We start from the raw sequence: 14702 nt of genomic DNA, 5'->3' as shown, positions 1-14702 counted from the left end.
AACTTCACACTGGTGAGGAAGCTCTGATTCTCCTCATTTTACAGATGACAAAACTCTTCAAAGTGGGGTGGTTCTCCAAGGTCATTCTAGCTGCCAACCCAAGTTTTCCTGGCCTGGAACCCGCGTCTTTCTCTCTCTCTGCCCCAGGGTTCCTTGTCTCCTCCAACCCATGCTGGTACCATGGGCCCAGGCGAGGGGAGAGCCCCCATCACCCCCATGGACAGGCCAGGACTCTGCTGCTCTGGGCTTTTAGGGCAGGGTGACCCTCTCTGACCACTCAGTTTAGGGGAGAATTTGCTGATGGGGAGGGCAGGGAGCAGGCCCAGGACCTTGACTGAGATGACTAGAGGGTCCAGCTCAGCTGTGTGGTACATCCCTGGGTGCCCTCTGGGGTCCACCCGGACTTTCACTGAAGCCTTGAGGGTCACAGAGAACCATAGGCCTCAGTTTCCATGGACGGAGACAGGATTGGGGAGGGGAGGTTCTGGAGCTCCCACGGAGTAAAGAGACCTTTAGATGAAAACTGCAACCCTCCAATCCTCCCTTTAGGAGGGGGCTGAGCAGGGGCAAGGAAAGTACTCTTGCCTCTGATGGGAGGAGAGGCTCTGGAAGGCTTCTGCCCCCTGGGTAAGCTTTCTGAAGGACCCCCAGACCTGTTTTCAATTCCTCTTTCTTACAGAGCCTATAGGTTGGTACCTTAGGAGACGTGAGTTGCCAAGATCCAGCCATAGCTGCTGAAGCTTTGGAGACTTTCCCAAGGGAGGGGCATGGTGGGCTTACTGGGCTGTCCCTGCCAGGGCCTGAATGCCTCGGGCCTGTGTCCCATTTCTCACATGCCTAGTCTTATACAGACTGTAGAAAATGGACAAGACCAGGGCCAGACGGGGACCTGCCATTTCCCAGTCCTCATGGGATGCTCTTTGGGACAGATTTCTCAGTGAAGTCCCCCTTTCAGGCTGTCCAAGAGGGGGTTTATGTCAGCGATCCCTAAGGCAGTGCTCAGGGGAGGGAGAAAACCCACAGCAACACTTGCAGGCCAGAGGAGGGTATGAAGTTGGACCCATTCTGCAATTTCTGGACCAAGCTGACTCCAAGGACAAGGCAGTCCTCCCTGAGGGGTTATTCTCTCCCTCTGCACACGGCAGAGCCTCCCCAGATCTCTGTTACCCCCAGGATCACATCCACACACCTTAACATGGACTTACCACTTTTGAAGACCTGTTGAGTACTGGGGGGACATCTGTGGTACACCCCATTTCTATCTGTTGACAGTGATAGTGCTAGGCTGGGAGTCCAAGGACATGGGTCTCTCTTCCCAGCTTAAAGGTCGTGGACAAGTCACTTCCCCACCCTGAGCCTCAGTTTACCCATCTGGGATATAGGAGAGTTGGACTGCATTTGGAATCTGGGAATGAACTGGTGGGAGTGGGGCTGGCAGTGGGAGTTCTGCCTGTTGAACTAAGTAAGATCTCTCTCTAGGGGACTAGGGAACACTGTGAAAGAACTCCTGAAAGGAGTTTAGGGGTTTTAGGAACTCCTAAAATGTTATTCTTGGTCAGGAGGAGAAAATGCGTAAGTGTTTGCTAGGAATGCTTGTATCTGTGTGTGTGATGTGCCTATACGTACACGTGGCAAGAGTGTATGTGTAGGGGTGTGTGTGTGTGTGTGTGTGTGTGTGTGTGTACAGCAGCTAATTGATCCCCCTCTCCCAGCTGGGGTGGGGGAAGGGATGGAGAAGGCAGTAGTCACTCATTAGGAGGCAGCTAATGGGCCCAAATGGCCGTGTCAGCAAAGGCCGAGCTCAGATGAGCTTCCTCCCCGAGGGGGGCAGGGAAGCCTTGTGAAATAAGAAGAGGGAGGAGAAGAAAGCAAAGGAGAGGAGAAGGAAGGGGAAAGGATGAAGCTTTCCCAAGAGGAACTGTAAGATCTACCATGTCCTGACTTTGTCCCCATCAATACATGCTCCCACCTGCGTAGAGAAAAAGCCCCTGGTGCAGAGAAGGGGAGGCGGGTGGTGGAGGAAAGCACCCACGCCTTTGGGAGCCCACAGACTCAGGCTCGCCAGCCCTGCACTCACAGACCACCTGCTGTGCACACCCATGAGGCACGTGGGGGTCACGTTCTCAGCCAGGGACACGCCCCCCGGGCTCACACCAAGCGCACACAGATGCAGGCACACGTGTGCTCTCTGTGTGACGGGCAGGAGGACAAAAGTGCAAAGGACGGGTCCCGGCCCCCTGGGGGCTGACATTTTAGTGGGGGTGGGGTCTCTGCTAAGCAAAGAGGCCCGTCATGTGACATGACACACACCTTACACCTGGCGCACACATAGACACACCTCCCAGGAGGGGGGGGGAGCACCTGCCAGCCCTTTGCCTGGAGCCATTTTCGTACTGAGGGGTGGGAAAGCGGGAGCCAAGGGCAAATTGTGTACCTTACTCAGCTAAGCCCACTGAGGGGACCCTCGCCTCCATTTCCCCCCACATCCTTCCTTCACAGTACCAGATCCTGGCCATTGCATGTGAGAACACTAACAGCATGCCTTGATGCTAGGGAAGCAGATTTCTGGTCCAGAAACCTGATGATGCTGGGGGAGTCTCTAAACTTGACTTTGCCAGAGGATTATTTCTCTCACTCACCCCTTACAAAGTAGATTCCAGAGGAAATGAAGACCTGACTCTAGAAATGTTAGAGGCCGATATACGTTAAAATAAAATAATTTCACATTAGAGAGGGCTGTTTAAAATAAGACAAAAACTAGAGACGCCGGGGTGGCTCCATTGGTTAAGCGGCTGCCTTCGGCTCAGGTCATGATCCCAGTGTCCTGGGACTGAGTCCCCACATCGGGCTCCTTGCTTGGCAGGGAGCCTGCTTCTCCCTCTGCCTCTGCCTGCCACTCTGTCTGCCTATGCTTGCTCTCGCTTCTCTCTCTATGACAAATAAATAAATAATCTTTAAAAAAAATAAAATAAGACACAAACTCTAATGGCCATCTAGAAAAACATTAAAAATTTTACTATATCTAAATTTAAAACTGCTTTCTGATAAAATGTTGAAAATAATACAGAGAGAAGAGCAACCAAATCATAACAAATCATAACATCCCAAATAATGAATTCTAATACACCAATAAAAAATTTTTCTAAACTGTTAGAAAAATGGGCAAAGTATATGAACAGGCAACTTATACACATAGAAATACAAAATGTCCAATAAACTTAGGAAAATATGTTCAACATTAAAGAGATGCAATCAGGAGCACCTGGGTGGCTCAGTGGGTAAAGCCTCTGCCTTTGGCTCGGGTCATGATCTCAGGGCCCTGGGATTGAGCCCCGCCATCAAGCCCCACATCAGGCTCTCTGCTCAGCAGGGAGCCTACTTCCTCCTCTCTCTCTGCCTGCCTCTCTGCCTACTTGTGATCTTTCTGTCAAATAAATAAATAAATAAAAATCTTAAAAAAAAAAAAAAAGATGCAATCATAATTGGGAAAATGCAAAGTAGAGCAAAGATAAGATATATTTTTGCTTGACCCATTAGATTAGCAAAATTCAAAAGATTGCTGGTATCTGATGTTGGAGGGAGTGTATGAAAAGAGGGTTGTCTCATCAGCAACTGAAAGTACCATAAACTGACATTGGGGAGGGTATGTACTTTGGTGAGTGCTGTGAAGTGTGTAAACCTGGCAATTCACAGACCTGTACCCCTGGGGATAAAAATACATGTTTATAAAAAAATTTTTAAAAATTAAAAAAAAATAAAAAGAAAGTACCATAAATTGATCCAGTCTCTTTGGAGGGTACTTTGTCAGTTTCTATTAAAATTAACAATATCCATCTTTGTCTTAGCAACTCTATTTCTAGATATCCATTATCCTAACAAAATACTCATGTCTCCCCACAGAACCACATACCAGGGAGTTCACTGGGCATTGTTTATACAACAAAAAATTGGAAGCCACCTAACAGTCTGCTGGTGAGGCATGACGAAGTAAAAATGGCACTGTATGCTATGGAACATAGTATACATTGCAGCTAAAAATAAATGAGGCAGACCTATAGGTATTGATTCAGGACAATCTCCAAGCTATATTTTTACTTAGAAAATCAAATTGCAGAAAAATAATACTTGTATACAAAGATAAAAACACACTCAAAAACCTGTATATTTCTTTGTTATATATATATATATATATATATATATATATATATATATATGTAAATTCATAAGAAGTGATCTGGAAAGGGGCGCCTGGGTGGCTCAGTGGGTTAAGGCTCTGCCTTCACCTCGGGTCATGATCTCAGGGTCCTGGGATTGAGCCCCGCATCGGGCTCTCTGCTTGGCAGGGAGCCTGCTTCCCCACCCCCCAACCCCTCACCTGCCTCTCTGCCTACTTGTGATCTCTGTCTGTCAAATAAATAAATAAAATCTAAAAAAATAAAAAAGAAGTGATCTGGAAGGACATCCAGTAAAGTGACCACAGCAGTGGCCTCTGGGGAGAATTCTGGAATTAGAAAGAGTACTTCATTTTCCTTTCTTTCTTCTCTCCTTCCTTCCTATCTTCCTTTTTCTTCTTTCCTTTCAATTCTTTCCTCCCTCCCTCCCTTCTTACCTTCCTTCCTTCCTTCTATTCTCCCTTCCTTTCTCTTAATATTTTATTTGTTTATTTGTGAGAGAGGGAGAGAAAGAGACCAAGCAGCAGGGGGGAGCAGAGGGAGAGGGAGAAACAGACTACCCGCTGAGCATGGAACCCAATGCAGGACCCTGGGATCATGACCTGAGCCAAAAGCAGATGCCCAACCAAGTGAGCCACCCAGGCGCCCCCCAGTGAGCACTTGTACCACAGAAGGAGCTCTGTCAAAGAAAAGTGTGACAGAGTTTGGGAACTACAGAAGAGCAGCTGTGGCTGGGGGATGCTGAGGCAGCCACCAGCTGCCACCAGGGGGAATAAATCCCCAAACAGGATAATGGGCCCAGTGTGTTTGGAGTGGATGGTCTGACAGACAGTCAGAAGTCATTGTGAGGGGTGGGGGAGGGCTGGGTCAAGGGCAGGACGGGGCCCATGTGCCAAGCAGAGAGGCCAGGAGAATGGCCTGGGACAGGTCTTAGGGGTACTTAGGATCTACAGTGAGAGTCAGACAGATAACATCCATGAGTTAGGGTGCTTCTTGGACCTGATTTTCCTTCCTCTGGGCTTTTGTGGCTAGAAGGGAGCCAAAAAGGGATAAAGTGGAGGGCCATGATATCCGAAGGTGGAATCCCCAAAGCAGCCTCCGAGTCTTGGCAACTGCTGATAGGGAACGTCCAGAGTCTTTAAAGGTCAAGCAGAGGGGCTCTCTAAGACAGTTCCACAACATTCTCCAGGCTGCTTCCTGTTGCCTCTCCCCACCCTAGCCCCACGGGAGCCCAAGGCCAAACAATTACCAGACTGTGGCGGGGCAGCCAGTGCGGAAGGAAGCTTCCTAACACATAGCCTGTGTGTCGAGCACTCTTGTTCGCCAGTTACCAACTCAGCAGCCAACCCAGGAGCCGCTCTTCAGTCGCCCTCACCCTCCACCTCACTCCACACCCACCTGACCATGCAACCCTCCCTAGGATTGCAAACTTCTCCCTCCCTTGCTCTCTGCTTCCTCAGACCAGGCCACTACCTGCCTGGACTGAGGCAATGGCCTCCTGGCTGCTGTCCCCTCCTCCCATCCACCGTATGGGGCCACAAGAATATTTCTAAAGTATTATCTGAGCAAACTACCCCTCTGATAAAACAAAAACAAAAACAGAAACAAAACAAAACAAAAAATCCTCAGTGAAGTGACTCCTCATGGTCCTGGGAACCAAGTTCAAGTTCAAGGTCTTTGTCAGGGTTTGTAAGGTCCCTGCTTTCCTCTCTGGTGTCATCTCTTATCATTGACTTTCTCGTTACTGTGTGCTCTGGCTGGCTCTGCTTAGAGTTCCTCAGGCTCTCATCTCAGGTCCACTGGGCTGGAATCCACACTTCACCCAGCTCCCTAGGTGATTCTTGGCACAGCAACGTTTGAGAGCGCAGCTCTGCGCTGGTGTCTCTCAAATTCCCTGAGAACTCGAATCACCCGGCATGTTTATTAAAAATGCAAATCCCCAGAGTCCCCCCCTAGGCCAGCCCTAGGTGAAAATCAGAATTTTCAAGGGAGGGACTTGGCAAGCTGTGTGTTTAACAGGCATCTCAGGTGACTCTCTTCATCTGGGAAGTTTGGGAACCATCATCAGGGGTTCTCAATCTTGGCTGCCTGTGAGAATCACACGAGGGAGCTTTAAATCCATATTAATGATTGGGGATGGTTGTCTGGGGTGCAGCCTGGCTGGCACCAGGATTTTTCAGATCATCCCCCCAGGGGAGTCCTGGGTGATGGGCGGCCAGAGACCCGAGCTACCGCACCGAGGATGGTTTCCAAACGCAGCTGCGTGGACTAGGGGCACCAGGAACACCTGGGAAGCTCGGTGACGGCTCAGACTGGCGGAGCCATGGCCCTCCAACCCTGGAATCATAGTGGGGAATGGTTTACAGGTCAGAGGGGGAACCTGGACAGAGAGCTTCCCTCCCTGGGACCTTTACCTTCACAGAGGGAGGCGGCCATGGTTCCAGAGCGTGGAGGGCTACAGGGAGACGGAGCAGAATTTCCTGGCTCTGGAGCAGAGACCGGCAGTGGCGGCCTTGAGCAGAGCACGTGGAGCCCGAGTGGATGGGTGTGGCCACTGCGCCTGCGCCTCCTCCCTACGCCCCGCCCAGCCCTCCTGAACCCAGGACCTCAAGCGCTGTGGCGTGCCATCCCGCTGACGCGTGGAACCTGACTAGGGTGAGAGAGGGAGAGAGGCAGAGGATGGAGAGAGCTCACTGACTTTCCAAGACCCTACACTGGACAGATTACAAAGTGCTCGCCACCGCACAGCTGCATGGAAGCCTCAGGATTACCCTTTGAGGGGATTCCCCCACCTGCAGGTGCAGAAACAGACTCAGAGAAGTCACACATCCAAAGCCACAGAGCTGGTCAACAGCAGAGCAGAGCTTGGGCTCTGGATCTTCTGGGATTTTCCCTCCAAGAGCCACAGGCAGCAATACCTTCACTACTCGTTCTTTGCTCTAGCACCCAAGCACGCTCATCCTCCACACTGCTCAGTGGCAATCACTCTTTCAAAGACCCACATGTTCACATTCACAGTGACTGCCGCACTCAGCCCCAAGGCCACACGCCTATGCAGAGTGACAGACTTGCATACTCTCAGTCCCCAGCAGAAACACTCACAGACCCAGGAGCAAAGGCACCCACATCCACTCTCAGAAGCCCCTGGTGGCTCTCCCTCTTTCCCAGAGGCCAAGTCTCTCATCTTAACCCTGACTCTATTCAAAGTGTGTGTTGGGGGCTGAGTCTGGGCCTCAGAGTGGCAGGGAGGCAGGTATCTGGCCCCAGGAGCTCCCCTTCCATCTCTCTACCTGCCACTTGTGGCTCCTTCCCCGGGCCAAGAGGCTGTCTGTGTATCCTAGAGGGAAAACCCCCCAGGGCGGAATGAGCAAGAAAAGCCAGAAAAACAGAGATCAGAATAGAAACCCACCATCATCATCCTCAGGCCATTCTGAGTCTGGAGCTGGACCCCTGGGCTCAGAAGTCAGACCTACTTGGGTCCGAATCCTGTCCTGCCGCTTCCGAGTGGTGGCTTCAAAGCAATTCACTTAACATCTTTCCGTTCCAGTCCCCACTGCTGTGAGCAGGGCTGCCCGCTAGGCCCACCGAGCCACACTGGTAGGAAGATGGGTCTGCAAAGGCATCTGGCACAACATGTGGAAAGTATTCAACTAATAGGGGCAGTTTTTCGTCGTCGTTGCCATTATCATCAATGAATTTTTTCCATCATTATGAAGAATGCTCCCAGGTATGGCCCACTGCAGAGCTCAGCCAATGGACAGATGGGCCGTGGTGGCCTTTCCAGGACGGAGCAGAAGGGCCAGTGTGGGGGTAAAAGCAGGTCCTGGACAGAAGTTAGAGAGGACAGTAGTGAGCAAGGGGGCTTCTTCCAGTGGGGGACAGACACAGCTGATCAGGGCGCTGAGCCTGTCCTCGGCTGTGTCCCCTGGTTCAGAGGGCAGTTTCTGCCCTATCACAGAGGCAAATGGAAGCTGGGGGCCCTTCCCTAGTCTTCAATGCCAGGTTCCTATCCCTCGGAAGCTCTAGATGGAAACCAGGGTCCACCTAACAGCAGTACGCCCATTCTCTTTGCTATCTGTTGCCGGCACCCCGAGTCAGCCCCATATCCTGTTCACCAGGGCTCCCTGAGAAACCTCACTGCTTTCTCTGGGCACCCCAGCGAGGCTTGCAGGGTCAAGACTGTTTTCCTTCCTGAAGAGTCAGACTGGCAAGCATTTACTGCTAATTGACCTTGAGACGGGAAACTGAGGCGCATGACCCCAATCCAAGTCACAGGGAGAATCCAGCAGAGCTGGCGCTGGAATCCCTGACCTTTACTTCCACCCCAGACATTGACCATGGGTCTGGTAGGGGATAAAAGGTCTCGCTGGGTTGGCCTGAGTGGAGGGATCAAGATCTACATCTTCAGGAGGTAAGGCCAGATTTAGGCGGGAGCTGGGGACAGGCAAGACCTTTCCAAGGTGCCCCCAGGCCTCTGTTGAATGAGACCAAAGGGAAGTTGAGATGGGCTGGGATAGTGCAGAGGCCAAAACTGCCCTCTCTATGGTCTGGGCCTAGCTGAGGAGGCCAATTACCCAGGAGCCCCTGCTCCCCAGAGCCCCATCACTAGGAGCAGCTCTCATCACCTCCAAGCCCAAGCGGATCCCCCTTTATCAGGCCCCCTGGCACCAGCCTGTCTGAGCCTCCCGCACCTCTGACGCCCAGGACATTTGTTTTTGTATCTGTGGTGACTGTGGTCAGAACATAATTGAGTCAAAACACCCACTCGGACCCCCGAAGGATAAACAAGCTAGGCTGGGGCAGCCCTGGAACCTATGTGAAGACAGACATAAAGACAGTGGCCCGAGGAAGCCAGGCAAGCTGGGTGTGGAAGAGCGGGTGGGGAAGGGAGAGGGCCCAGGTGGAAAAACAGGGAGGAGGCCAACCACGGGCCTCTGCTGCAGAGAAGTCAGGGTTCCGATGCCAGCTACGAAAACCTCCCCACCCCCACCCGGCTCTGGTCTGTAGTGGCCCTCAGGAAAGTTCGGGGCTAGCGCAGGCTTTCCCCAGCCTCCGAGGAAGTGTGCTGCACAGATGGTGGACAGGTAACAGTGCCGATCCCAGAGCCCATCCACACAGGCTGCAGCCCAGGAGACCCACTGGGAAAACCACTGGTCTTCACTGATGGGGACATCCTGGCCTTGCCTTCCGGGAACCTGGCAGCAGGAGATAGGGCCCTGCCTGGCGCTGGGACTTCCCATCAAGACACAAAAGTCCTGGAGCCAGGAGGGGCCCTCCAGGATCCTGGCTAATGCCCTGTGGAGAGCTGGTAGGGAGGAGCTTACAGCAAGGACACCTAGGCATGACCTGCCAAGGAGACAGAGGTGCAGTTGTTTTCCTAGGACTCCAACTGAGGCAGCTGGGCAAAAGGAGCCCTGGCTGGCCTTCAGGGCCTTGTTCTGCCAGCTCCACCCTTGGGGCTCAAGGCATTTAAAGGGCCAGAGCCCTACGTCCAAGAGAAGGGGCTGGTTAGCTAGGTTGAAGCCACAAGTCTCCTGAATCTTAGGACCCATTTGTGTCTCCAGGTGCCTCACCACTAACATGGAGGAGGAAGCAAGGAGTGGGTCCATGGGGGGACAGGGGTCCTTGAATGGAAAGGGTCCGCACAGCTCACAAGACTGTGTGTCTGAACGATCGATCGGTCTGCAGGGACAGTGAGCAGTCCAGATGCTGAGGGGTGGGCTTTGCTGGACTCACTGACCCTGTTACACCAGTAGCTCCTGTCTTGGCTGCTGTCAAGGGTCTCCCAGCCAAGACGGGAGTGGGAAGTGATGGGCTTGAAGCCTGGGAAGAAGAGCCTTGACAGTGGACTACATTTCAGGGGGGCTTGACCTGGGCGGTGAAAATGGAACGGGCCGCATCCTCCTCAACTCAGATCCTGTTGCTCACAACCACCTTCCAGGCCCCCAACTCTTCTGTGATGCCCCCATTTGAGGACGGCACCATGTGCAGTCTCATGTGTGAGATGGGTACCATCTTTTGGTCCCACTGAGGCAAAGGGCTCTTTCCCTCAGCAGGACTCCCCCATCTCCAGCTCTCCAGCTAGCCACCCTCACCCCCAAAACACACACACACACACACACACACACACACACACACGCACACTCCTGGAGAGCCCAGCTTTCCGAAGGCACTTCCTGCAGAGCTGCGGTCCTGGGTTTGAGGTCTGCCATCTGGTGGACATTGCCAGAACTGCTGTCACCACCTCCCTGGGTCTTTGGCCTTCTCAGAGGTGTGGCAGGAGACCACAGAGAGACAAGGGCCCCAGAGGGACAGGGCCCTGGGGGAGGCCAGTCTCCCAGCCCAGTGAACACGCCCACATCCTGCTTCCTGGGACGGGGAACTCCCAAGACCTGGGCTTGATTGACAGCAGAGGCGCTCGGGTGTTGTGCCCAAACCTCCAGGTAAAGGCTCCCTTTGCTGCACTCTTGGCTGCCTTAGGAAGCCCAGGGACCACCCACAGCCTCTCCTGCCCCGTTTCTCCCGTCCAGAACCAGAGCAGTTTGTAGCTCTGTTTCCCAGAGCTGAGAAGTTCCCTTGTGTGTTGTCAGGTGGAGCAGAACCTCGTAGACGGGGCCCCGCTCCCCACCATCCCCTCAACCCCTTTGCCGGGGGTTCCTTGCCTGGGCCAGACCAGTGGAAGCCCACAGGCCTGTAGAGCTGCCACAAGGACCTAGAGGTCTGAAGATCCGCCCCACAGATCCAGGTGGAAGGATGGAAGTCCTCATTACAGGATTCCTCCATGAGCCCCAGCAATGATGAATAATTTATGTACAAGGCGGAGGAGACAATAAATCAGTGGCAATGATTAACATGAGCTATTTTACGTGTGAGAAAGATCTATGGCAGGAGGCTGCCAGGTTGCTGGTGATTAATGCTGCTGTTTGCACTGGCTTCTGGGCCTTTATATTCAATTATGGACCTAGAGTATGTGGGGGGTCCTGGGGATGGCATAGGGGAAACAAGCAAACCAGGGACAGAGTAGTTGATGCCTAGGACCAAGGCTGAGGTGACAACAGGTGGCAGCCCAGCCCTGTGGACACCTTTACTGATGAAAAGGTTACGTTAGTGGGACAGAAAGGTGCTTCCTTCTGTAACAGCAATCACTTTGTCCCTGGGATCACCTCTAATTCCCAGGGGGTGCCCTGGGAAGGGGGCACAGATGGAAGGAAGCATCCTTGGGAAAATCTGACCCTTCCAGAGTCAAGAGTTAGGTTTCTGGGTCCCCCTTCTTCCTCCACAGCGCCAGGAGTGAACTAACAGCAGCCAGCCAGTGGGGGTTACTGCTAGAAAAAGTTCCGCGTCAGCAACAGGGCCAGAGAATCATGGCCTGTCTTCATGTCCCAGGCAGGAATGGTGGCAGGGGGGACGGCTGGGGAAGAAGTTTCTGGGTGCCCTCCTCCCAGCTGACCCAGGAAGCCCTGGGAGGCCCCCTCCCTGCATTCCCACACTTGGGCCTCTCATCCCTGGCCAGCTCCAGCTGGCCCCTGTCAGTGCCGGGGCGGGTAGGGGGGCGTGTCCAAAGACCAGCGGCGGCTTCGGGGTTAAATGATTTCCCCCTGCCCAACCCCTCCCTGCCCTGGCTCCTATCAGCTCCTTCTTCCTCTTCCTCCTAGTCCTCCTCCTCCTCCTCTCCAGTGACCTCTGTGCACTGTGGCCCTACGTCCCCTCAGAACCCGAGGCTTGTCATGAGGCACAGGGTGGGTGTGGGGGGGTCTGCTGGGGGCTGAGCTGACAGCTGGGCTCTGGGGACCCCCTGGAGGACCAGGGATGTGGAGGAAGAACTCCCTCCCTCGGGGCCTGGCTGGGAGCCTGCTGTAAGTCTCCCCCAGGCTAGCACGGTGGCACTCCAGGCCTGGGGTGGGAGGAGGTGTGTGAGACAAGGAGGGAACACCGTCACCCTCCTGCGGGGTGGAACGGGGCGCCAGAGGAGGCTGGTGTTGGCAGGGCAGACGTCCTGGGCTCAGAGAGCGTTTCTGGCTCACCGGCCCCCTTCCTTGCATGCCCTGAAGCTTCCTGGGAAGTGGTTCCAAGTCATAACACTGTGTGTCTCTGTGTTGAACGTGTGGGTATGACATTCTGTATGTCTGCCTTTCCAGGTCTCTGACAAGCATCTGGGCCCGTGGCTGTGTGCACCTGCGTGTCTGCGCACCTGCTGTGTCCGCGTGAGCACCTGGATGCTGAGCACATGAACGCACAGCCTTGAAGCTGACCCCCTGCTTGGGCTTCTCTCACCAACCCTCTGACCCGCCATTCCCGGACAACTGTCTTCCTCAGCCCCTAATCCCCTGTTTGCCTGGCTCATCCCCCGGACTCCCTGGGACTCCATTAATGCGCCCTGGCCGCCCCAGGACAAGCCCCAAATTAACCCCCCTGCTGACCCCGACACTGACGCCTGTAATTAGGCCAGGAGTGGCCGAGGCAGAGAAGGCCCCGGGGCTCTGAGGGGTAAGGGCAAGGCTGGGCCGGGCAGGGAGACTTAATGCCCAGGAATGCTCTAAAAGCTGTGCCTGGCTCCAGGGCCAGCCGCCTGGCTCATCTCTAATACCTCACAAAGCCTCCCAGACGGGGCTCCAGGGGGATTACCATCCCCCCACCCAGAGGCCCTGGAAGCGGGCAGGGCCACTCAGTGGGCCCACCCTGATGGCTCTGGGCTGGGGAGGCTTTATGGAAGGGGCCAGCTGCCCCCAGGGCCTCAGAGCCCAGTGGCTAGCTACAGGTTAGCAGCCTGGAGCCCGAACCCCTGATAGCAGCTGCCCAGGGAACCGCCAAGTCCAGGCGGGCTGGTGCACCCCCCTCCTCCCAGAACCAGCCCCTCCCGCCCCAACTTGTTTTGTTTGCTCTGTGTAGCGTGTCCGGTAGCCCCATCTGCATTAACCCCTGACCCCGGCTGTAAGTCTTCCTCCCCTCTGACAACTGCTGTGTTTACCTAGTTCTCTTTCCTGCCTTTCCCCCTCCTGCCCAGCCTCTCCCGGGGAAAGCTGCACTCTCCTTGGGACTCCTCGATCTCAGGAGCTACCTGAAGAAACCTTGCCCATGAGTGTGCCCGAGTGCTCAGGGGCACAAGTGATGTGGCTGCGGCCGAGGGCTTGGCTGGCAGCACACACACAGGTGGAGGAATGGGAGTAGGTTGGTTTTTGCGATCTGAATATCTATCAGACATTTTCTGTGAGCAGGTCATTTGACCCCACAGTTCCACATCTAGGAATTTGTCTATGTATGTCCCACACTTGTGCTCAGACAGATGTATATCATGAGTATTTATGGTCACATTGTAAGAGTTAAAGACTGCAAACATGCTAAGTATCTATCTAGAGGACTAGCTAAATAATGAAACCACAGCCATACAGTGGAATACTATGCAGCCATTCAAAAGAGTATCTACATGTTCCCATCATTAATGATCTACACCTATGAGGGTAGCAATGTGCAGATAAAAAGGAAGGTGCAGAACAGAGTCTAGAATGCACCACCATTTGGGGAGGGTGGGGAAGAGGGGGAAATAGGCAAATGAGCATTCACCAATTTTTGAAAATGTGTATTTTTAAATCTTTAAGAAGGAACAGTGGGGTTACTGAGGGCAAGAGTGACAATCCTTTGTACTTCATGATTTTTTTGACCTTCGTACATATTTGACCTTTCAAAAACAAACAAGTTCATGATACCACAAATTTAAATAAAATATATCCTGGGGCCCAACTATTCCATTTCCAGAAATCCAGTCTATAGAAATAAGCAAGTACACAAAGATGATCCAAGGATGGTCCGTTGTTTAAATGTCATACGGTGGAAACAACTTACACGCTCACCGATAGGTTCAGCATTGAAATAAGTAATGGTTTATCCAAACTGTGGAATAGCGAGCAGCCATCCGAAAATGAACCTGATCTGCTCGTACTGACAGGCAAACGCTACAAAGACACATGTAAGAGGAAAAAGCAAATTGCCAACCAGTACAAAAATATCATTCCATTTAAGGAAAAAGAAAAGGAGCAGGACGGAGAAGGAAGGAAGAGAGGAAGGGGGTTCGGAGGGAGGAAAAGGAAGGAAGGAGAAAAAGAAAGCTGTATGTTTCTCAATGTACATAGATATCATGTAAGTGTATCATCCAAACTCTAGAAAGATAGACATCAAAGTGATGGCAGAGGAAAAATGGGAAGGGGACGTCCACTCTATGCTTCTGCATCCACAGTAAGACCTAAAGTCCTTCTTGCGTAATTACACAAGCAAATAAATAAAAGCTTGATAAAGAACAACAGCTCCACAGTCATTCATCTGGTTTCCTCCCTCCACACCAGCTTCGGCAACTGACAGGAGCAATTATTATCCTCCTGTTGGGAAACGGAGGCTGAGAGAGGTTATACAATCTCCCCAAGGTCCACAGCACACCCAAGCCAGAGTCAGGCCCCAAAGCTCCAGCTGGTCCATACCATCTCTCCTTGGAGGTGCCATTTCTCCCGTGTTCCGAGCCTCCTCAAGGGCGTGGACATC

This window comes from Mustela nivalis (genome assembly GCF_964662115.1).
Source record: "Mustela nivalis genome assembly, chromosome: 2".
Taxonomy (NCBI): domain Eukaryota; kingdom Metazoa; phylum Chordata; class Mammalia; order Carnivora; family Mustelidae; genus Mustela; species Mustela nivalis.
The sequence above is the reverse complement of the archived record's forward strand: the minus strand, read 5'-3'. Positions refer to the sequence as shown.